Here is a 23,430-nt window from a genome sequence, read left to right on the forward strand (position 1 = left end):
CTATAAACGGTGGTCCTAAGTGAGGCCCTTTGAGCTCTCCTGGACCGCAGCGGGCTGCACCCAGCATCTCCCTCTGAGTGGGACGCCTCTCAGAGCTTGCAATCTTTCAGGCCTACGATATTCGGAGGACCGCTGGGTCCTGGGTGAGTCCCTTTCGAAGCTCAACCGTTCGCCCGTTGAGAGGGAATGCCTAGACATTCGACGTGAATATTTCTTCACTGAAATTGAGGGGAATTTTTAACAGGTATACCTTCTGTATATTTTTTTTTATATATATATATATATATTTCTCTATGTGTGTGAACTAATAGTAAGCATAATCTGTAATTAAGTTGTGATTGTAGTAGACTTACTAACCTACTTTGCAAATATCGAATTAGTTAATGATTAGGCGTTACTAAAGTTTGTTAATGATTAGTTAATACTCAAGTGTTGCTAAATTGTGAATGAAACCTAGACTGTCCCTGAAATATAAACCCTTAGATGATTTTCCTTTATATATATTTCACCCGTGTAATAAGTAATAGAGTGAACCTTGCCATCGAATTCTATTAGGTCGCACCTTTATAAATCTCTATTAAAATCACTTTCTGCTAATTTCTTTGACGGTGATTCTTTAAGCGGCCTCTAAACCACTCACTCACGACAAGTATATTATTTTTCAGCAATTTAACAATAATCCATGAATCATGAGTGATATCTTTGTGGTATTATGTAGACACTCATAGACAATTCATCACCTTTACAACATACAACCTGTAACACTTGGACTCCTGGCAGAACACAGGTAGAGCTCTAATCACGTGAACTGGATACCCTTCCTTCGTATTATTCATTACCATATATATAGAGCAGGAAGCACACTAGGCTGTTCAGCAAGATAAAGGGCATTCTTGTATTCTGTTTATCACACAAAGGCTAAGGGAAGAGTTCAGAAGGCAGCTTGTAAAGATGGTGCAACCCCCTTCTTCCCAAAACCTTCCAGTGATCTATGGCCTCTTATGTACAGTTGTTTAAGTAAGGATGCTGCATTACATCTTCAGTTCAGTAATAAATAATTATTTCCTTGTGTTTCTGTCAGGAAACAGGAAGAGTAAACTGTGTTCATGCCTGAGAAGCATTTGTGTTCCATGCCATCTAAAGAGCTGTACACTCTCTGCTCCTCAAACAGACATTTATTAAGATAATAAGTTGCTATCTTAGCTTGGACCTCTGAGATACCATAAAAGTAGGATGTTGTGTGGTGGTAAGCACCTGGTAAGAGTTAGTAGACAAGACTGCAGCAGATAAAAGGAGAGCTAGAGCTTAATTAACCCTTGAGATGAGAGATCAAACACATTAAACAAACCTCTTAGTCTTTATTATGTGGGGGGGGGAACCTTGTTGGCAAAGTAGGGGGAGAATGTGGAAACCAAAGAACAAGACAAGGGAAGGAACTGACTAGCACACAGAAAAAAATAATTTATTATATAAATTCTTATGGCCTCTAAGCTGTACAAGACTGTTCAAATTCTTGCTACAGTTCAATCTCCCCCCTTCCTTACTCTCCATATTTGAAATGGTGAATATTTCCCATCTATATACCAGCTGTTTCAGAGTACTTTTTGGACTGAGGGCTTTTCTATTTGCTTGTGTTTGTAGGGACCCAGCTATGCCGAAGTCTCAGATAGGTCACTTTGATGCTAGTTCAACATACAACTTGGTGAAACTTATCAGGACTGCAAGATTTGAAAGAATGCATTTAAATCCTATCACCAAGCATATATCCATCAGGTTTTCAGATTAAAAGTAAATGTGATTCTATATTCCCGAGTGGTCACAACTATTCTGGATGAGGGAGGAGGACTTAAGATATTTTAGAAATCCACCGGGGCTGAAGTTTGCCATCTTGTTAATGTGTTTGTTCATATCTCATTATTCCCCCACAGCTCTGAACCATTTGGTTTTAGTTATCTGCTAATGAGATAAGGGAACAGTTTTGCTCTGATGAAATGCATCACTAGGTAAATTTTACTTAACCCATTTAGACATTACAGCTACAGTTGTCAGACTTCTAATTCACTATTAGGAATAATATCTTTGCTACCTGAAACCAGGCAAGTAGAACTACCCAGCATTTTGAAGAGCATGTAAAAGCATAAAAGAAAGCACCCAACACAAACGTGTTATAAAAAAAAATCTTATTTAGATATCTTAAAAAATACAAGACACATTATATAAAAATCAAATAGCTATTCATCAAAACTTTGTTAAATAGCCCCATTTAAGATCATGTACTGGCAAGCGTTAAGTAACAGTGTATAATCTCAACTAACATTTTATTTATCTCAGTGCTAGCTGATAACAAGTTCAACTTGTCAAATCAATAGGATAACCTTACAGGCTTCTACCATGTTAGTATTTACAACATGAAAACTTGGAAAACAATATAAAATTACATTATACTAAAGATAATAAGAAGTCACGTTGCTGGACCCACACCAAGATGGTGAAAAGGATTCTCCTTTCCTTCTCTTTACAGTTTCAAATAATGTTCAGTGTAAGCAGGTACACAGAGCAAGGTCCTACAAAAACAATCTGTTCAACTGTTTAATACATTACAGTTAAAGCCAAACAAAACAAATTTCTCTGTTAATTAAATATGCTAGCAACACTACATAACATTCCAGTGACATTTTGCTTTTTAACAACTTCGATATTGAACAAAAATGTCTTCAACCACAATTCACTTCCAGGTGAGCAGAATTTTTGCAGAGCATCAGAAATGTCATGAATTTTTTTCCAGTCTGGTGGAAGGATTTATCTGCTTGCAATTTCTATACAGGGTAAGCAGCTGCAAGTTCTGAAATCCAGGCTTCAACATAATTAAAAAGCAAAGATGTTTCTTCAGACTCTCTTGTACAAAATAACTCTCTTGTCACATCATTTCAGCAGTAGTAGTAAAAGTTCACTTTTCTTCTAGGACTAAACTCAGTAGGTTGATTTAGTGGTTCCATTTCAGTTTGAAGAGTAAGAATTGGATTTCTTGGGGTATCTGCTTGAAGAGAGAGAGACTTGCATCCTCCGCGTAGTTCGCACACTTTGGCAAAGAGCATTTTTAAGGTTGTCTCTCAAGTCTTTTGAAATATAATAACAGATGAATGGATCAATACAACTGTTCAGAGTAGAAAGACACAGTGCAGTTATGTACAACACATACAGATAGCTCTGGCTGTAGGTTTTGAGGAGCAAATAGCGCACAAGCAGCACATTGCTAGGTGTAAACCAGATGAGATACATGTACAGGACAGCAATAATGAGTTTGCTCTTTTTCATTTCTTCCCAGTGCTTATATCCGAGATGGAAGCATTCACAGTCTTAATCATTAGTATGTAAGCGAAAGCTGTGAGGAGAGCTGGGATTAAGAAGAGTCCAATTACAAGTGAGAGGAAATAATTGAACATGTCACGAGCCAAAACATTTTCAGGTAACACATCATGGCAGGTAGTGATGTTAAGATTTGAAATATATGCAGTCTGATTAACAAGATACAATGGAATGGTGCCCAACAAAATCAGTATCCAGATAGCAAGGGAGATGCCCAAGGCAATTTCAGATTTCTTTCTTGAATGCACTATGGGGTTCACTACAACCCAATACCGTTGCACACTGAGACATGTCATAAAGAGAATGGAGTGGTACATATTTCCATAGAAAAATCCAACAAGTACTTTGCAGAGACCTTCACCGAATAGCCAATTATTGCCATTTACACGGTATGCAATCTTCAGCGGGAACCAGACAACAAAGAGAAGGTCTGCCAATGCCAAGTTAACCATATAAATCACAGCCAGATGTTTCTTCTTTGTTTGGAAAAAAAAGACCCAGAGGGCCATGGCATCACTTGGCAAACCAATGATAAAGACAATGATATAGACAACAGAAAGAAAAACTGTAGTCAGCTTTCCTGTAAGAGCTTTTGTTGCAAATTCATCCACTTCGTATAACTCTCCAGAGGCATTATTTGTATTTGGAACTTTCCAGCCAGTAAAACTTCTTCCTTTTGAACTGCTGGTTCCACTACTCTCTCTCTCTCAAAAAAAAAAAAAAAAAAAAAATTTAAGAAGTTGCTGTTACTGAAGTATGGACTTTTTTTGTCCCTTTTAAAAATAAACTAGACAGCATAATTTACTCTGAAAAATTAAAGAGGCCCTTATCAACAGAAAAATTAGACTCATTTTCAAACACTTGACAATTTTTCTTCCCTTTGTTTTAGTTTATTATCCAAAAGACAACCTATATCCCTATTCAAGGATTGTATCAGCAACCAAAATGCTTTTCCACATCACCAGAGATATAAAAGTACCTCGTTAAAATAGCTGTCAGGTGCTCCTACCATCTGAACAGTTACAATAGAAACTGCTTCAAGTACCCCAGGGCATCATTATGCTTTCAAATGGCGGTGCCAGATTACCCAAGTGCTGGGACTCATAAAACTTTGCAGCAGGCTAGCATAGCTGCAGTAGAAGTTTCCTCAGTTTAGATGGCCTTAAAATCAGGTATGCAGTAAGAAAGAGCATGCTGTCCTCAGACTAGCTAGAACTGAAACTGTCTATGCAAACTGAATGCAATGCTGAAAGCTAAGCACAAGTGACCTCTAAGGAAATAAAGAGGCATGTTACACTGTATCTGAATTGAAATGTGAACAGACTAACTTTGTGCATGAAGATACAACAGGGCCAGTCATCTGGGATCTCCTTCCAATTCACAGGCAAGATGGTCAGACAACCTCTGCAGTTTCTACTCAAATTGCTAGGTGGTAGAGCTGACAGCTATGGCTGCTTTGTACACCACAAAGCTATCACATTGAGTTTTGCTCTGCCTCTTCGAATGCCACAGGAACTTATAAACCGTATGGACAAGACAGCCATTCCTGACTGTTCTGTCTTGTATGACAGCCTTCAGATGTCTCAGTCCAGAACCCCCATGACACCCACCATACCCAACACAGTCCTCTCACGCTAACAAGTTAAACTGCACAAGCAGATACTGTCCATGAACTCACTCTGCTCCAAAAAGTCATATATCCACCAAGCCAAACTGAACAGACATGGAACTTGACTGTCTGTGGGAGAAGTATTTTAACTTTATGTCAGTTTCTATCAATATTTGTGGATGATTTTAGCCACAAAAAAACCCCAACTGGAATATAAAGGAGAGTCTCCTTGAGCAAGCAGGTTTCTGTACAATAAGCCATGAACAGTGTTGAAGGATGGCCCCTCTGTTATTCAATAAACAAGTTTTGATACAGTTCCAGAATGAAAAATGCTTACATCTTACATTTTAAAGTATAAGAAAATAATTCTCACACAAGAAATACACAAGTATGCATGTTTTCCAGTACAGATTCTCAAAAGTAGAACAACTTTAGATAGCTGTTCCTTTCAAGTTATTACTGTGTTGGAGAATTTTTATGGTACCCCTTGAGGCAAATTAAACACACATTTGTGCTTAAAAATAAAAAAAAAAACAATAATGAACAATGCATTGGGCAGAGTCCTACCACAATAAGCAGTTCTACATGGAGTCTGCAAAGATGCATCACAAGCAGATACCTTATATACTCTTCCACCAGCACCAATCTCCTGAGCGGTTGCATGGGGCACCTCAACCCAGCCGTGGGTCCATCCCCGAGCCCAGCTCTGCTGCCCAAAGGTGGCCCCTGAGCTTGGGCCCCTGAATGCTGGCATTCTAGGATGGCTACAAGACAATGCTGAGGCTGTTTCTTACTCATTAACAAGGGAAACTTCAGTCCCTTGAAGGAGTCTCTTCTGTCTCTGGCATTCCTGCTTCCAGCCAGTTTAACCCGTTCTTGCAGTTAGGCCTCCTTGCCCTCCATGCCAGATCATTCCTCGGTCACAAATTACCACTGCTGAGCAGTTACAATTAGAATTTACCCTTCAACTGCAAGAGTCTGATATACAGCATTAGCATCCTGTCTAGACTGTGTGACCTCCTAAAGAGGTGTACAGAAATGCAGCATATATTCGTGTTCTTTAGAGTTTTGAACTAAGTTACCATAGCTTCACTTAACAAAGATTTGACAAGGCACAGACAGGCTTCACTGGAAAAGTGAGGTGTAACAAAGCTTTTTGCCAGTACAATGACATGGACAAATCTTTGCAGTAGCTTGCATGAAGACTGAAGAAGTCTAAATTATACCAACTAAACAACAGTCCTAAAGAAAATTAACTCAAATGCCAAAGAGTCATTTTGGTCTGTATGTGGTGTAATTACAACAGGGCAGAATTATACTGTCCTGGTTTCGGCTGGGATAGAGTTAAATTTCGTCCTAGTGCTGTGTTTTGGATTTAGTATGAGGAGAATGTTGATAACACACTGATGTGTTCAGTTGTTGCTAAGTACCCTGCTAGTCAAGGACATTCAGCTTAAAAAACCAAACCAAACCAAACCAAACCAAAACAAAACAAGTGTTGGGAGGGAGCACAGCCGGGATCGCCAGCCCAGCTGGCCAACGGGGTATTCCATACTATGTGACGTCATGCTCAGTATATGAATGGTAGACGTGATCCAGGAAGTAGCAATCGCTACTTGGTTATCAGTCAGCATGGGTGGTGAGCAATTGCATTGTGCATCACTCATTTTGTATATGCTATCATTATTATTATTATTTTCCCTTTTCTGTTCTGTTAAACTGTCTTTATCTCAACCCTTCCGATTCTCTCCCCGTCCCACTGTGGTGGGGTGGAGTGAGCGAGCGGCTGCGTGGTGTTTGGCTGTCTGCCAGGTTAAACAATGACATATACAAACTCTACTCTCAGATCCTCAAGCCACATGATTATGTCAGCAATATTGATAAAGATTGCAAAGATTACTTGTATAATACAGAAATGCCAGGTCCCTAACCTGAGCTGTTTATAGTAGAAGTCAAAACCAGCTTGAAGAACGTAGCTTACATAGACATAAGATAATGTAAATGATAAATAGCTAAGGAATAACTCTTTCTTCAGGATTATAGCTTAGGTGAGAAAGATCCCAGAGATGCTTGGAAGCAGACCCCTTATTATAAGCTGACAGCAGTTCTCAGAGTACTGTAATAAAGCCCGGTGTACAGTGCTATGTTAAGCAGCTGACCATCAATAAGTAGTTGATGTTATCAAATTGCTATCATACTATTTGTATTCCATTCCAAAGATTTAAATTATTGCAGAAAACTGGTAGAGCTAATATTACCACTTTGTTCTTATTAATATTTTGTGATCAGATAAAAAGCAATGCTTTACAATTGCTGTTCATAGGCTGGGTTGAAAAAAAAACAATAAAAAATGCTCACTAAAAAGCCCTAAAGTGTTAGCATGACACAAAAGAACAACAGCTATACGAAATAAAGTGGATTGGCAGACGCATGACCCACAGGCATTGGGACTTTGAAGCTCAGTGGGGGAAGAACTGGTGCAGTATAGACAGCCCTTTTGATAAGCAGCTCTGTAGCCTAAGCAAGTTTCTTACATACAAGCATCAGTGTGGGAAATCCAGCTGTAGTAGGATCCAGACCCAAATTAACCATCAGTTCCCCAGATTTTGTTAATTCATCTGACTTAAAAGAAAGCCAATATACAGTACTTTGTAATGACCTCCGTGTGTGTTGTCAGTGATTGAACAGAGGAACCAATCTATGTTGTTCTCTCTTGACACCTTTCTCAAAGGGGGAAAAGGATCTTTGCGCAGGAGTTAGCAGGGCTCATTGAAAGAGCTTTAAACTAGATTTGAAGGGGGAAAGGGATAAAACCAGGCTCGCTAGAGATAAGCCTGGGGGCGGCACACCAGTGTTTGAGGAACAGTGTGCTAGTGAGGTCCTTCAGCCTGCTCCACGATGTGCTGAGTACACTGGAGCACATTTGAAATGTCTTTATACTAATGTGCGCAGCATGAGGAATAAACAAGAGGAGCTAGAAGCTTTGGCCCAGTCCCAGAGCTACGACATCATTGGCATAAGCGAAACCTGGTGGGATGAGTCCTGTGACTGGGGTGCCGTGATGGACGGTTATAGGCTCTTCAGGAGGCATAGGCAGGGCAGGCGAGGCGGGGGGGTGGCGCTGTATGTAAGGGAGGGGTTGGACTGTATGGCGCTTGCAGTTGGCGACGACACGGTTGAGAGCCTCTGGGTAAGGATGAAGGGGAAAGCAAATAAAGTGGATGTTGTTGTGGGAGTCTACTATCGACCACCCAGCCAGGACAACACCACCGATGAATTAAGGGACCACTCCCTCTTATAAGCGCCATTTTTAATTGCTTGTGAATCTCATTAATTGCTTATAAGATTTTGAAGGGAGACGATCTTCACATCAGTTATGTGTTTCTGACATCTCTATGAAAATCTAGCCAAATTATAAACCTCTGTTAACACTGTTTCCTTACACTCAACAGAAGCTAAGTTCAGAGCTGCATTTCCAGAAGATGCACCTGCAGTGATGCTTGCTTCTACACACAGCCACGGGACTTCTCCAGTCACAGCTCTGACTTGTCATGGGACAGCCTAGAGCAGATTTTGTTTAGTGACAGCAACAGATCCTTTTCCCTTGCATTCTCAGTCCCTTCCACTATTGCTGGATCCAGGCAAAACAAGGAGAGCGCTGTCTGCTTTGAATGTAAAGGGAACAAAAAGACAGACTGGATGGAATAAATCAAGAGAAAGTGAGAAGTGAAAACTGGGACTGGGTGCTGGCAGGAGAGCACCAGCTACTGCAGATACAGATGAGATAAGGACTGAATACTCCTTAGTACTAGAGGTCTGAGAGGGAAAAAAAACGTAGAAACCATTAGCCAGCACATATGTACATGTCTGTTTGAAAGGGAGATTAGATAAAAAGCCAGATGAGAAGACTACAACTCACTGGACAAGGTGATTAGGAGCAGGAGATTAAGTAACCATGAAGCGGTTTGTAATGGTAAAGTAAACAAAACAGCACTGCAAGTGAGAAAGAAAGAGACAGGGTGGGAATCTGGAGGGATGGGCTATGACTTTCCCGATGCTCAGCAAGGAGGCTGAGACTAAGATGAGAAATCTGTAAGCAGTCTTAACTGGGTAGATGACGAACAGGAACTGTGCTTTAAGTATGGAGTAGCTTATAACAAAGAATTCAAAATATAGAGGCCCTTGATGTCAACTCAGACACCCAAAACTTCCAAGTACATTTACCTTCATCTCTCTGTACTCCATTTTCCATCTGTAAAATAGGAACAATGCAGACCCTCTCAACTCACAGCCATACCTCATGAGCATCACAGAAAGTCCACAAAAAGAACAATTTTCTCTTCAGAGCAACATAGAACAGAGCATATTCATAACATATTAATTCAAAAAAAGGAAAAAAAAGCCCAACAATTATCACCAACTGAACACGGAGCATTTTGCAGACTGACCAAGGCAGAGGGAGCATTACTGATGTAACTGGAGAACCACTTACATGTCTAGAGGTGTGAACCAGGGTTGAACATGTAGTTTTAATTTTGGAACTTGATAAGTTCTGTGCCCGATTTTACAAACCTAAAAACATTTTTTAAATTCATATTTGTGCGGTGTCGTGGTTTAACCTGGCAGGCAGCCAAATACCACGCAGCCGCTCCCTCACTCCCCCACCCCCCCAGTGGGATGGGGAGAGAATCGGAAGGGTAAGAGTGAGAAAAACTCGTGGGTTGAGATAAAGACAGTTTAATGGAACAGAAAAAGGGAAAATAATAATGATAATGATAGAATATACAAAATGAGTGATGCACAATGCAATTGCTCACCACCCGCACTGACCGATAACCAAGAAGCGATCGGTACTTCCTGGATCACGCCTACCATTCATATACTGAGCATGACGTCACATGGTATGGAATACCCCATTAGCCAGCTGGGCTGGCTGTCCTGATTATGTTCCCTCCCATCTCGTGTACCTAGCTCAGTCAGTAGGCATGGGAGCTGTCCTTGGACTAGGAGGGTACTTAGCAACAACTGAAAACATCAGTGTGTTATCAACATTCTCCTCATACTAAATCCAAAACACAGCACTAGGAAGAAATTTAACCCTATCCCAGCCGAAACCAGGACATGCGGATAAATTGAAAAGACTGCTGGCATTGCATTGCGCTTAATTTTTTTGTTCTTGAAATCATTATTTGCAAAAACGAAAGGAAGCTGGTGTACCCCAAGTTTAAGCGAGGCTGACAAGTTAAAACACCCCTTTCTTACACTGGGTCACACCAGCGCAGTACCACAAATGCATTCAGGGTTAAGCAATCATTACACATTTTCCTGCCTGTCTTTCATACAACAACATAATGAAGAAGAGTAAGAAACCTGGCACACACAAAGTAATACTTTACGAGTCAGCAGGAGTAACACTGTCCCACGAAACGCCCCTCCGGCCCACTTCCTCGCCAGCTTACCCCTGGCCCCAGGCTGTGTGTCCCAGAACCAGCCTGCTCTGTTGGAGCAGAATTTCAGCGTGAACCATGACGATCTCCAAATACGTGGCCGCTCAAACAGTACACCTCAGCTTTACCCAACTCCAACCTGATAACAGTGTTATTTAAATGCAGGCTTTGCTATTCTTCTCATACAAACTCAGTTAATGAACAGCATTAATGGAACGTGATAAAGATGATTTTTGGAGCACTGAACACAGGCGATTTCTAGAATTTTCCCCTCCCTTGGACACTCACAGTAGGAGGCCATACCCTAATGCCATCACACTGCACGCATGGCCCATTACTTCACTGGGTATTTTGTGTGTGATGGACTAACCAGAGTGACTCCAACTTGATTCCTGGCACTGCAGAAGATTCCCCAGCAGCTGTGGGCCATGCCACTCAAACATTAAAATAAAGACTCAAAAGCAGTCCCTGGACACAGGGGGCGGCCTGCTGCGGGCACCGGGAGGGCAGCATGGCCGCCCTGGGCCTTCTCATCGAGCACCTGTCGTGGGCAAGAGCTGCCCCTGCCCTGCGGCTGGGCTCCTACTGATACCAATTACAAAGGAACAGTGAAGAGACATATGATTCTTTGGTTGAAATGATGCAGATGGGTTAGGAATGCTTTATGAATAGGTAATCCGGACATTCAGTACATAAAAAGGCCTTGAAACTTTGTATTCTGCGTAAAATAGATAAGGAAGCTAACCTTGTATCTTGAGTAGAATAGATAAGGGGGTTGTGCCAGCCTAAGCTAGTTTGTGCTAATGAGAATTGTGCTAATTAAGCCAAGGGTTAAAACTGAGCATGTGTAAAGACTGAGTTCAACTAAAGGACACTGTGAGGAAGACTATCGACGACCACCAGAGGACCCTGGAAGACCACCAGAGGACCCTGGAAGACCACCAGAGGACATAAGGGCGCATGCGTCAAAGACTTTTGCATATGTTAATGAATTTCAGGAAATAACATGAATATTTAGATTATTTCTCGGAAATGTAATGAATATGTATACTCTAACTGTATATAACTTCTATGGTTGAGTGATTTGGGGCGCACACTAGGTGGAGCGATCCCCTGTGCACCCGGCGCCACATTAAAGAATGCCTGCTTTCTAAAACTCCAAAATCGGGTCTTGGAGAGTTCTTATTTCACCGACTTACGGTAACAGTTTTGGCGACCCAGGTGGGACATCGCTCTTGAGCCTCAACGGATCCTGGGATCGCGGAACCTCAGCCGGCACCGAGGGATTCTCAGAGAGGATTTCTCCCGATCCCCAGACCGAAGACCCCCTGAGCAAAGACCGCTAATTGTGAGTATTAAGGCATTCTTTCAGGAATTTGGTAACCTGCCCGTAAGTCACAGCGAAAGCTCCGCAGGGTTGGGTTGAGAACCTGGGAAGGGGTTAGAGTCCCCGCTTGGTTCGAAAGGGGTTAGAGTCCCCACTTAAGGTAAATTCTGAATAAGCCCGCGGTAACTATTATAAGTATTTGTCTGTTTGCTGAGAGTGACACAGGGGTTCGAGTCCCCTTCGATTGTTTTGTGTAAAGGTATTGTCTATTGTTATAGTGATTGAATATTTATGTTGTTGTTGTTGTGCGAAAAGTTTGTTTGATTGTGTGATTTCTCGTGTGTAAAATGGGTGGGGGAATTTTAAGAAAATCACCTTTGGGTTGCATTTTAACACATTGGAAACAAATTGCAGGATCCCCTGGAGGGACCGCAAAAAGAAATGATCTAATTAAGTATTGTAATCAATGGTGGCCATTATATAAACTAGAAGATGGAGAAAAGTGGCCAATGAATGGGACTTTGAATTATAATACTTTGTTACAATTAATACTGTTTCTAAGGAGGGAAGGAAAATGAGATGAGGTCTTGTATGCTGATATGTTCTTTACTCTGAGGCAACATCCTGAGTGGCAAAAGAAATGTAAACTGATGATGAATGATGCAAATGGAATGTGTATGTTAGCAGGAAGTGCTAATGGGAAAAGAAAGAAAAAGAATTGTTGAGAGAGATGTGAAAAAGGAAAGGAATGTGTTAAGGACTGTGGGGAGGCTGAAGATGTGTAAATGTTAGTCCCCAAGGGGGGGTCCAGTAGAAAGGAGGGAAGGCAAAGTTACATGAAATAAGGCAGGGGTCGGAGGAGAATCCCTCGGCCTTTTATGAAAGATTCTGTGAAACTGCTCATAGATGGACGGATACAGATCTGGAGGATGAGGCTAATAGATGTATGGGACAATCGGCCTCTGATATTAGAAAGAAACTGCAGCGAGTAGATGGAGCTGGGGAAATGTCTGCATCACAATTAATTGAAATAGAGTACAAGGTATACAATAATAGAGATGAGAAAGAAAAAAGAGAAAAACTTAAAGAAAAACAGAAAGGAATAAAATTACAAGCCGCATTGCTAGCAGCTGCAATTGCTGAAAATTCAGGCAGAGAGAGAGGAGGAAGTGGATGGAACAGGGTAGGGCGAGGACAGAATCCCTCAAACCGTGCCCCTTTGGGCCCTAACCAGTGTGCTTTTTGTAAAAAGGAGAGACATTGGAAAAATGAATGTCCCGGAGGGAAAAACTGTTTGTTGAATCTACAGAGAAAGGGGGGCAAGAGACAGTTGCTAACCTGATTATGTTGGGAACCTCTGACTCTGAATGAAGAGGACCGGGGGAAAGTATTAAGATCTCCCCAGCTGATCCCCTGGTTCCAATAAAGCTGGGGAATGAAGTTATAGATTTCTTAGTAGATAGTGGAGCAACACACTCTGTAGTAACTAGTTGTAAAAGGACCCCTAAAGTAAAACTTACATGCCAATTGTTGGGGTCACGGGAAAACGAGCCCTTAGGCCATTTTTAAAACCTATGGAATGTACAATTGGAAAAACTACATTGACTCATGAATTTCTGTATATGCCAGAATGCCCTCTACCATTATTGGGATGCAACTTATTGTGTAAATTAAAGGCTCAACTAACGTTCTCTGATAAGTCTATTCAGCTACATGTGCCTGAGGAGACTGCATGGAAGGCCCAATTGTGTCTGCTGACTAAGGAGAGGAGAGGACCGGGATCCCAGAAGAAATCCTGGACGCTGTGATACCCCTAGTATGGGCTTCTAAGAAACCAGGATGAGCCAAGAACGCCATTCCGGTAAAAATAGAGTTGAAACTGGGAGCTCAGCCGGTAAGGAAAAGACAATATGCTATGATAATACTCCCATCTTACTGGTTAAGAAGCCCCGAACCCAAGAATATCGACTGGTACAAGATTTGAGAGAAATTAATAAGATTACTGTTGACATGCATCCTGTGGTACCTAATCCATATACCTTACTCTCTGCTATTCCTGAGAATAAGGTATATTTTACTGTATTGGATTTAAAAGACGCATTCTTTTGCATTCCCTTAGAAGAAGAAAGTCAGAAAATATTTGCCTTTGAATGGGAGAGCCCTACCACCAGGAGGAAAATACAGCTTTGCTGGACTGTGTTACCACAAGGATTCAAGAATAGCCCGACACTGTTTGGTAATGTACTTGCTAAAGAACTGGAAGATGGGCAAGGTAAGAATCCTTCCATCACTTTGTTGCAATATGTGGATGACATCTTGCTCGGAGCAAGGACTGAACGTACTTGGGGTTTGTAATTTCTCAAGGAAAAAGAGAATTGGGAGCAGAACGAAAAGCAGCTATTTGTCGAATAGCTCCCCCCGATCAAAAAAAAGAATTGCAAGGGTTTTTAGGAATGGCCAGATGGTGCAGGCTGTGGATACCCAATTTCAGTTTGATTGCCAAACCATTATATGCTGCTATTAAAAGAACATGGAGAAACTCTGGAGTGGACACCAGAATGCAGAAAGGGGTTCGACTCTATTAAAACTGAGTTGATGAGAGCCCCTGCCCTGGGTTTACCGGACTTGACAAAACCCTTTACACTCTACGTCCATGAAAGACAACATGTGGCGTTGGGAGTCCTGACCCAGACTTTGGGAGATTGGAAAAGGCCAGTAGCCTATTTTTCCAAACAGCTGGATGAAGTAAGTAAAGGATGGCCAGCATGCCTGAGAGCAGCAGCTGTGGTGGTGCTATTAGTTAAAGAAGCTCGGAAATTAACTTTAGGACAACCTATTACAGTTTTTGTACCACATGCAGTGGTTGCCGTCCTCGAACAAAAGGGGCATCACTGGATTTCTCCTAGTCGATTGGCTCAATATCAAGTGGTACTGATTGAACAGGATGATGTAACTTTGAAAATGTCTTCAACTTTGAATCCCGCCACTTTAATACCGATAGATGAAAGAGGAGAACTGGAACATGATTGTTTGCATGTGATGGAACAAGTATACTCTAGCCGACCTAATTTAAAGGATGTGCCACTGACGGATCCAGAAATTGAACTCTTTACAGATAGGAGTAGCTTTATGGTTAATGGAGAGCGAAAAGCTGGGTATGCTGTGGTAACCCTGCGGGACGAAATTGAAGCCTGAATATTACCTCCAAATACTTCTGCCCAGAAAGCAGAAATCATCGCTCTAACCCGAGCATTAGAGCTATCTAAAGACAAGAAAGTAAATATATATACAGATTCTAAATATGCATTTGGAGTAGTCCATGCGCATGAAGCCATTTGGAAGGAACGTGGACTATTGTCTTCACAAGGGACTCCTATTAAATACGGATCAGAAATTTTGAAATTGTTACAAGCTGTCCAAAAGCTAAAAGAAGTTGCAATTATACATTGCAAAGCCCACCAGAAAGGACAAACAGAAGTAGTTAAAAGAAATCGGAAAGCAGATGAAACAGCTAAAAAGATTGCAAAGACAGGACAACTAATAGGAGCATTAATCCCTCCAAGAAAAATTCAGTGGGAACCCCCCGAAATATTCAGAGGAGGAAGATAAACTCGATAAATATTTAGAAAGCACAAAGTCAAAGGAAGGTTGGTGGGTAACTAGTGATGGGCAGGTTTTAATTACCGCTCCAATGGTACAAGAGATAATGAAGAAAACTCATAATGAGTCACACATGGGAGCAGACGCTTTAGTAGCAAACGTTAAAAGGTATGCTATAGGACCAAAAATGCAAAAATTAGCTGATATAACTGTACGACAATGTCAACGGTGTTGTGCGAACAATCCAAAATTTCAAAAGAAACCTCCAGTCAGAAAAGTGAAAGAAGGTTATTCCCCCGGGGAATACTGGCAAATAGATTTTTCTGAGTTGCCAAAATGTAACCAGTTTAAGTATTTCTTAGTTTTGGTAGATACTTTCTCTGGGTGGCCTGAAGCTTTCCCGTGTCGTACCAACAAGGCTAGAGAAGTAGTTAGAGTTTTACTCAAGGAAGTGATTCCAAGGTTTGGTATACTGGAAGGGATATCCTCAGATAATGGGCCTCATTTTATAGCAGAAATAGTCCAAGGAGTAACTAAATTTTTACAGATATAATGGGATTTACATACACCTTGGAGACCCCAGTCAAGTGGAAAAGTAGAAAGGATGAATCAGACTCTAAAGAGACAGATTTCAAAGCTGTGTCAAGAAACGCAGATGAGGTGGGTAGATGTGCTGCCCATAGCATTAATGAGAATTTGAATTATTCCTAGAGTTAGGGAAAGGGTAAGCCCTTTTGAAATATTATATGAGAAACCATACCCTGCTACTTTAGTTGTAGGAAAAAGAGACCAAATGCACTTAAAAGGAGAAGTGGAAAAGATCCTATTTGGTGTTACTTACCACTTACACTGCTGTGAAGGTGAAGGGTATAGACTCTTGGATACATTATACTTGTGTGAAGAAAGCTCCGCAAGGAGAATGGACTTCTGAAGAGACAAGACCATTGAGGCTGAAGCTCTCTCAAATCTAATGAATTGCACTTGAAACTTTGACATTGAATTAGATTGTATACAAGGCTTAGTATTTTTGTATTGTGTTCCAGCTACTGCTTTTATCCTTTATTGATATATTTGTGTAAATATACTGATCTTTTAGAATAAGGAATGAAGGAACTAAGGGGGGTGATATTCCTTTGTTGTTTTCGGATAGAACTACTCCATGAGGGATCAGGGAATCCATGGGAAAGAAACTTACATATAGACTTGTTACAAAGAACAGTCCAAATCGCTAATAAGTCAGATTGTTGGGCCTGCACTCATTTTCTGGAGCATTCAAAGAAGGGAGTTCCCTTAATTGGGATCCCTATACCAGCTAGTATATCTTGGACCACTTTATGGATGAACACCTCTTTTAATATCAGTAGAGAAATGAAAGAACAGGAATGGATAATTGAGACTCCAACTCCAAGACAAAAATATTGTACATGTGTACAATGGTGTAGCCCCCCGAAAGGAATGGACAAAGTCCAGTGCCTAACGAAGACTGACTTTGTTGGAAATTATTCTGATTGTAATAAGACTATCAATATTGGAAGTTTAAGCCCTTTTGAATGGCCGGTACCCGAAGGAAGAGGTTGGTATTGGATTTGTGGAAACACGGCCCGTAAGACCTTGCCACCAAATTGGTCAGGAATATGTACTTTGGGAGCAGTAGTACCAAACATTACTGTGGTTGAGAAATTAGAATCTAAAATGTGGCTAAGAACATACCTTCGAAGAAGCAAGAGAATTAGAAATAATCCATTAATAGATAGACCCACAGGGTTTCAGTCTTTTGCACGATAGTTTGTCCCATGGTTAGGAGTTAGTGAACTAGAAAAAGCTATAGTAAACATATCTGCTATAATTGAGAAAATCAGGAACGAAACCTATGATGCTATAAAGGCCTTGCAAGAAGAAGTGTCTGAATTAGCAGAAATAACCCTTCAGGATAGAATGACTTTGGACATGATGTTAACATCTCAAGGAAGAGTATGCACAGTGTTAAACACAAGCTGTTGCGTATACGTAGATCAAAGTGGTAAAATTTCTACTGATTTAGAAGAAATTTGGAAACAGACAAAATTGCTCCATGAAATACAGAAAGATGACACTTCATATGGATTTGAGGAAACATTCAAATAGTTAACCTCCTGGATTCCTGACCTTAGTCAATGGGTGAAAAAGTTATTAGGCATTTTAATGATTGCTATATTGGTTTTTGTTTGTATATATGTAATAATACAGTGTTTTTGGAAATGTTGTTCTATAATTGGAAACCAAAGCTATGAGAGGGTGAGACTAATATAAGAAGAACTACAGTGAAGTCTCAAAGGGGTTTGATTTATTTTTGATTAAAAACTAGTTATAAGCATTTTTTTATATAATTGCAATATGTGTGCTACAAATTAATTTAATGAGGGATATAGCTTTAACTATATACCCTCAAAAGAAAAGGAGGGATTGATACCAATTACAAAGGAACAGTGAAGAGACATATGATTCTTTGGTTGAAATGATGCAGATGGGTTAGGAATGCTTTATGACATCCAGTAGATAAAAAGGCCTTGAAACTTTGTATTCTGCGTAAAATAGATAAGGAAGCTAACTTTGTATCTTGAGTAGAATAGATAAGGGGGTTGTGCCAGCCTAAGTCCAGATGCTAAGTCCTTTAATTGTTGAATTTTCTTCTCAACTAACTGTGAATTATCACTTAGGTTCTGCAATACAAAAAGAAGACATGTTGGTTACTTCTCGGGCTAAAAGTTCCCAGATATTTCGATTTCTATCCCATTTTGGCAATAGAAATTGGGATTCAGCTTTACTGATCGCCATAACTAATATCAACAGGCTCCACATTTTCTACTCCTAAACCCACAATTTCCTAATTAATTTGGTTTCCCTTCTAACAATAAATATTTTAAATATCACAAATAATTCGGCAACATCTCTGGTGACTCATCAAGTACGCCTTAAAGTTAATTTCAATGGTCCCTTAGGTATAGATGTCCACAGTCTAGGAGGTATTCTGGTGTAATGAATCCAAGAGTCTACTCCTTCTAATTTTACAGCAGTGTTTGTTGTCAGTAACACTTGGAAGGGTCCTTTCCACTTTTCTCCAAGGGGGTCGTCCTTCCACATTCGCAGGTAGACTTGGTCTCCTGGACTGAATGAATGTACCAGAAATTCAAGGGTTAAAGGTATTCTCAAAAGAACATATTAGTGTAAAGAACTCGTCATTTTACTGAAAGACAAGAGATATTCAGTTAACACTTTTTCTCCTATTATGTGCATTTGTTCAGACCTTCCTGTTAGATTGACATTGTAAGGTTTACCATACAGAATTTCAAATGGACTTATTTTTTCTCTAGCTCTCGGGGTCATCCTAATTCTTAACAAGGCAAGTGGTAAAGCTTCAATCCATTTCAACTGAGCTTCCTGACATATTTTAGAAATTTGTATCTTTAATGTTTGGTTCATTCTTTCTACCTGCCCCACTAGACTGTGGTCTCCAAGGGGTATGTAAATCCCACTTGATTTCTAGTGTCTTACTCATATTCTTAATAACCTCCGCTACAAAATGTGGGCCTCTATCAGAGGACATCCCTAAAGGGACTCCAAATCTTGGAATAATTTCTTTTAATAAGTGTTTTGTTACCTCTTTTGCCTTGTTGGTTCGACACGGGAAAGCTTCTGGCCATCCAGAGAAGGTATCTACCAATACCAATAAATATCGGTATTGGTTGCACCTTGGTAATTCTGAAAAATCTATTTGCCAATACTCACCAGGAGTTATGCCTTTCCTTACCTCTCCAGGAGGGGGGCGGATTTGTATTTTCGGATTATTCCTAAGACAAATCTCACATTTATTACTTACACTTTTAGCAATCAATAACATTTTAGTCCCTATTGCATATCGTTTTACCGACTCAACCATTGCTTCTGCTCCCATATGTGTCTCAGCATGGGTTTTGACCATCAATTTCTTCATGATTTCGGGAGTTACTATACATTGTCCATGTGAAGTTATCCACCATCCTTGATCATTCTTTTTACATTGTAATAGTTCAGCCAACTTATTTTCTTTTTCATTATAATTTGGGGATTCTATTTGAATTTCTTTTGATGGAATTAAAACATAGATTGTGGTATTTAGCGCCACATGCTTGGCAGCTTCATCTGCTTTTCAATTTCCTTGTATTACTTTTGTTTCCTCTTTGATGCGCTTTACAATGAATCACAGCAACTTCTTTAGGTTCTTGTACTGCTTCCGCGGGAGCTGCCTGTGACACGCGTAACCTGCTTCACTCGCATTGGTGCTATACCTAATCTGGTTCTCAGCTAGCAACCTGCCTAAAAGCTGTATATAAATATAAAAAAATCACCTTAAAAACCATGTTCTCGCTTTTTTTTCCAACTCTGAAAAGCTAGGACTTTTTTTTTTAATCCTAATTCTTATCTTTGCTAGTTTATATTATTAAACCACTTTGCACTGTGTCCTGTATTTGTTCATCCTGGGCTTATTTGCATAATAAAAGTATGCGTGAAGATTGTGTAAATATTGAAGCCAAGCTTATGTTAGGTCCTATTTTATCAACAAATAGATACTAGATTTTTTAATAGATGGTCATCACCTGAGTGGTCAAACCACTGCAGATGTGGCTCAAAGCTAAATGGTGGTTAAACTGATATGAAGTTTAGAAAAAAAGTCCATCTAACAGCTCGTTTATATTTAATTAAATCAGTGTAAAATGTCTATAGTTGAACTAGTGCAACTGTGTATGTCTAGAAAGGTCGTTAGTCTTTTCACTATCTCTTTGAGAACTGTCATGGTGGTTTGTGCCATCTAGAACTGTTGTAGGTTTTAGCAAAAGGATAGTATTCTTAAAATGTTAAAGGAGGTAAAATCAGTGAGCTGTTAGGTGCAAATTTTGTTGTTCATAGCGGAGCTTCTGATATTAGACTGCCTCTTAATATTCTAGTTATCTGACATGGGGGGGTGGGGAGGGAGAAGGGTGCCAATTTGGAATCATCTTGGTGGGGGGAAAAGTAGTCTGCTTAAAAGTTTTAGCTAGGTGCTTGATCTTCTGGTGTAGGGAAATGAGATTGATGCAGTAGGTACAGTATCTACTATTCCATACTGCTCGCTTCTGTAATTCTAAACAATGAAGACTTGTTGCTTAGAAGTTAGGTAACTAGCAGGTGTTGTGTTTGCAGGTGTGTAGAATTGTAACTAGTATAAATCGTGTATCCTGGAAGCATTGTTAGACTCTAGTGAAGAGTAACCTTGGAAACGAGAACCATAAACAAATGTGGTCCAGAAGTGGCTCGGAGACAAACCTCGACCTTATAAGGAAAGAAAGGAACGGGTTCATGAAGAGTTCACTACCCTGACGACCACCAGAGACCACCCGAGACCCTCAAGAAGACCCTAAAGAAGACTTTAGTGCGCACGTGTCTAGGATGATGTAATATTATAATTAGTTCTTGGAAATTTAATGAATATGTAAAAGAGAATCTTAAAATATGTATGAGAAGCATGGATATAAACAGAAAGATGATTAGACCAGGTGTGCTTGATTTGTGGCAAGTCCACCGAGCACCCAGGCCTGAATAAAACAATATCTCTCCTGAGCGTGTGGAATTGGTTACTTGCACGCCGGGCACGAATCCGCTTTTCGGACAACAGTTTTTGGCGACCCAGGTGGGACTGCTGTGAAGCCTTCCCGGATCGACTTGCCGGCTCTCGGTGGGGAGACCCTGCTCTCTGGACTCCAGTGCGCACCGACCTTTTGGTCGGGGACTCCGTGAGTATTCTCCCCGACCAGAGCAGGTGAGCGACTCAACGGTGCAACGCTAAGGTAAATGAGATATTGTTCTGGGGTATAAAATTGTGCATGCATTTGGTAAGGAATTGTGGCCACAGGTAAAGAGGTATATTCATATGCGTTTGACAGTGACGACTGGAGTATATGAAATTGTGGCCAAAGGTAAAAAGGTGTATTCATATACGTTTGACAGTGACGACTGGAGTATATGAAATCATGGTTAAGAATGTTCTTTTTGGGCAAAAATATGGGAACTCAATAGTCTAAAGTAACACCTTGCTCTCCCCTTGGATGCATCATAAAACATTGGGGAAAATTTGGGGGAGATCCTTTGAGAAAGGAGAAATTAATTGAGTATTGTACTAAATGGTGGCCAATGTATAAATTAGAAGATGAGGTAAAATGGCCAGAATTGGGAACTTTGCAATATAATACTATCTTGCAACTGATGTTATTTTGTTGACGACAGGGTAAATGGGATGAGGTCCCTTATGTGGACTTGTTCTTTACCTTGAGAAATGATCATGAAATTCGGAAGAAATGTAAACTTTTAGACTCAGATTCTAATGTGATGATGATGATGATGGAGGACAAGGAACCAAAAACACATTGTTGTTCTGCTTGTAGTATAGGAAAACGGTGTTTAAAACTAGGAGAAGAGGAAGAAGATACACAGATGTTGATGGCACCGAGTAAAAATGAAAGTTCTGAAATTGGAGCAAGGGGAAGTAATCCATTTAGTCCAATAGCTGGCAGAACTAGGACCCAGCAGGGGTCTGTTTTATTAGCACCCCTTCGTCAGGCTGTGGGCCCAAGGGGGGAACCAGCGTTTGTGAAGATACCTTTTACTGCTTCTGATTTGATGAATTGGAAAGAATTGGCAGGATCATATAGGGAAAATCCTGAAAAGGTGTATAGATCTTTTAGGACAATTATCAAAAATCATAATCCAGATTGGCAAGATATTCAAATTCAATTCATCTGCTTATGATGGGAGGATGTGGAAATATATCTATTTAATGAGGGGATTACCTCTTTCTTTCCCATGACCCCAACAATAGATACATTAAATTTACTCATTGGTCCTTTACATGTATTTATAACAGAATATTTTGCTCCAGTGTCCACTAAAATTCAACTACTTTATTTCCCAGCTTTACTGGAACCAGGGGCTCAGCTGGGAAAATATCATTTTCTGCCCCCGGGCCCCATCATTCAGAATCCCCTCCCATCATAAGCAGATCAGCTTCAGGTGGAATTTGCTGTGGCCGAATCACAGCAACTCTCTTATTCTCTGGACACTCATTTTTCCAGTGTCCTTGTTTCTTACATGCAGCACATTGATTGATCCCTACTGGAGCAGACTGTCTAAATATATTTCCACATCCTCTACCTTTGCCCCTTAAGTACCCTCTGCCTCTACCTTTCAAATATCTTCTTCCTCTACCTCCAGCAGGTCCTTGGGCATTCACAAAAGCAGCCGCCAGAATAGCAGCTTTCTGCTTCTTATCTTTTACTTTTTCTTTCTCCTGGTTTTTCTTTTCTTCTTCTTCTCTGTTATTATATACTTTATAGGCAATCTCAATCAACTGTGATATAGTCATCCCTGTAATGCCATCCACTTTCTGTAACTTTTTGCGAATATCAGGGGCTGCTTGTTCAACAAACATAGTAGTAAATATTGCCCTGTTCTCATCACTTTCAGGGTCTAAATCCATCCATTTTCTGGCCGCCTCACATAAGCGTTCATAGAAGGTAGACGGATCTTCTGTTTTCCCTTGAATTATCTGGGCTAGTTTTGCTAAATTCTTTGGATGGGATATTCCATTTTTCACCCCATATAAAATCAATTGCTGATACTGTTTTATCATTAATTTCCCATCATTACTATTAGGATTCCAATTTGGTTCTTGGGTCGGTATAAAATGAGCAGGACCTTCCCTTGCATTTATTCTTTCATTTTCCATATTAGCTTTTTCCAATACCACCCTCTTCTCTTCAGGAGTAAACAAATTATTTAAAAGAATTTGAATATCTTGCCAATCTGGATTATGATTTTTGATAATTGTCCTAAAAGATCTATACACCTTTTCAGGATTTTCCCTATATGATCCTGCCAATTCTTTCCAATTCATCAAATCAGAAGCAGTAAAAGGTATCTTCACAAACGCTGGTTCCCCCCTTGGGCCCACAGCCTGACGAAGGGGTGCTAATAAAACAGACCCCTGCTGGGTCCTAGTTCTGCCAGCTATTGGACTAAATGGATTACTTCCC

At 40.4% G+C, this 23,430-nt stretch overlaps 1 pseudogene; it reads right to left on the bottom strand.

The window, feature by feature from the left end:
- Positions 1-2,217: 2,217 nt before the first annotated feature.
- On the bottom strand, positions 2,218-11,384 carry LOC142075036 (proteinase-activated receptor 2-like; annotated as a pseudogene).
- Between the last annotated feature and the right edge of the window lie 12,046 nt (positions 11,385-23,430).

Source organism: Calonectris borealis, chromosome W (assembly GCF_964195595.1).
Source record: "Calonectris borealis chromosome W, bCalBor7.hap1.2, whole genome shotgun sequence".
Classification (NCBI taxonomy): Eukaryota; Metazoa; Chordata; class Aves; order Procellariiformes; family Procellariidae; genus Calonectris; species Calonectris borealis.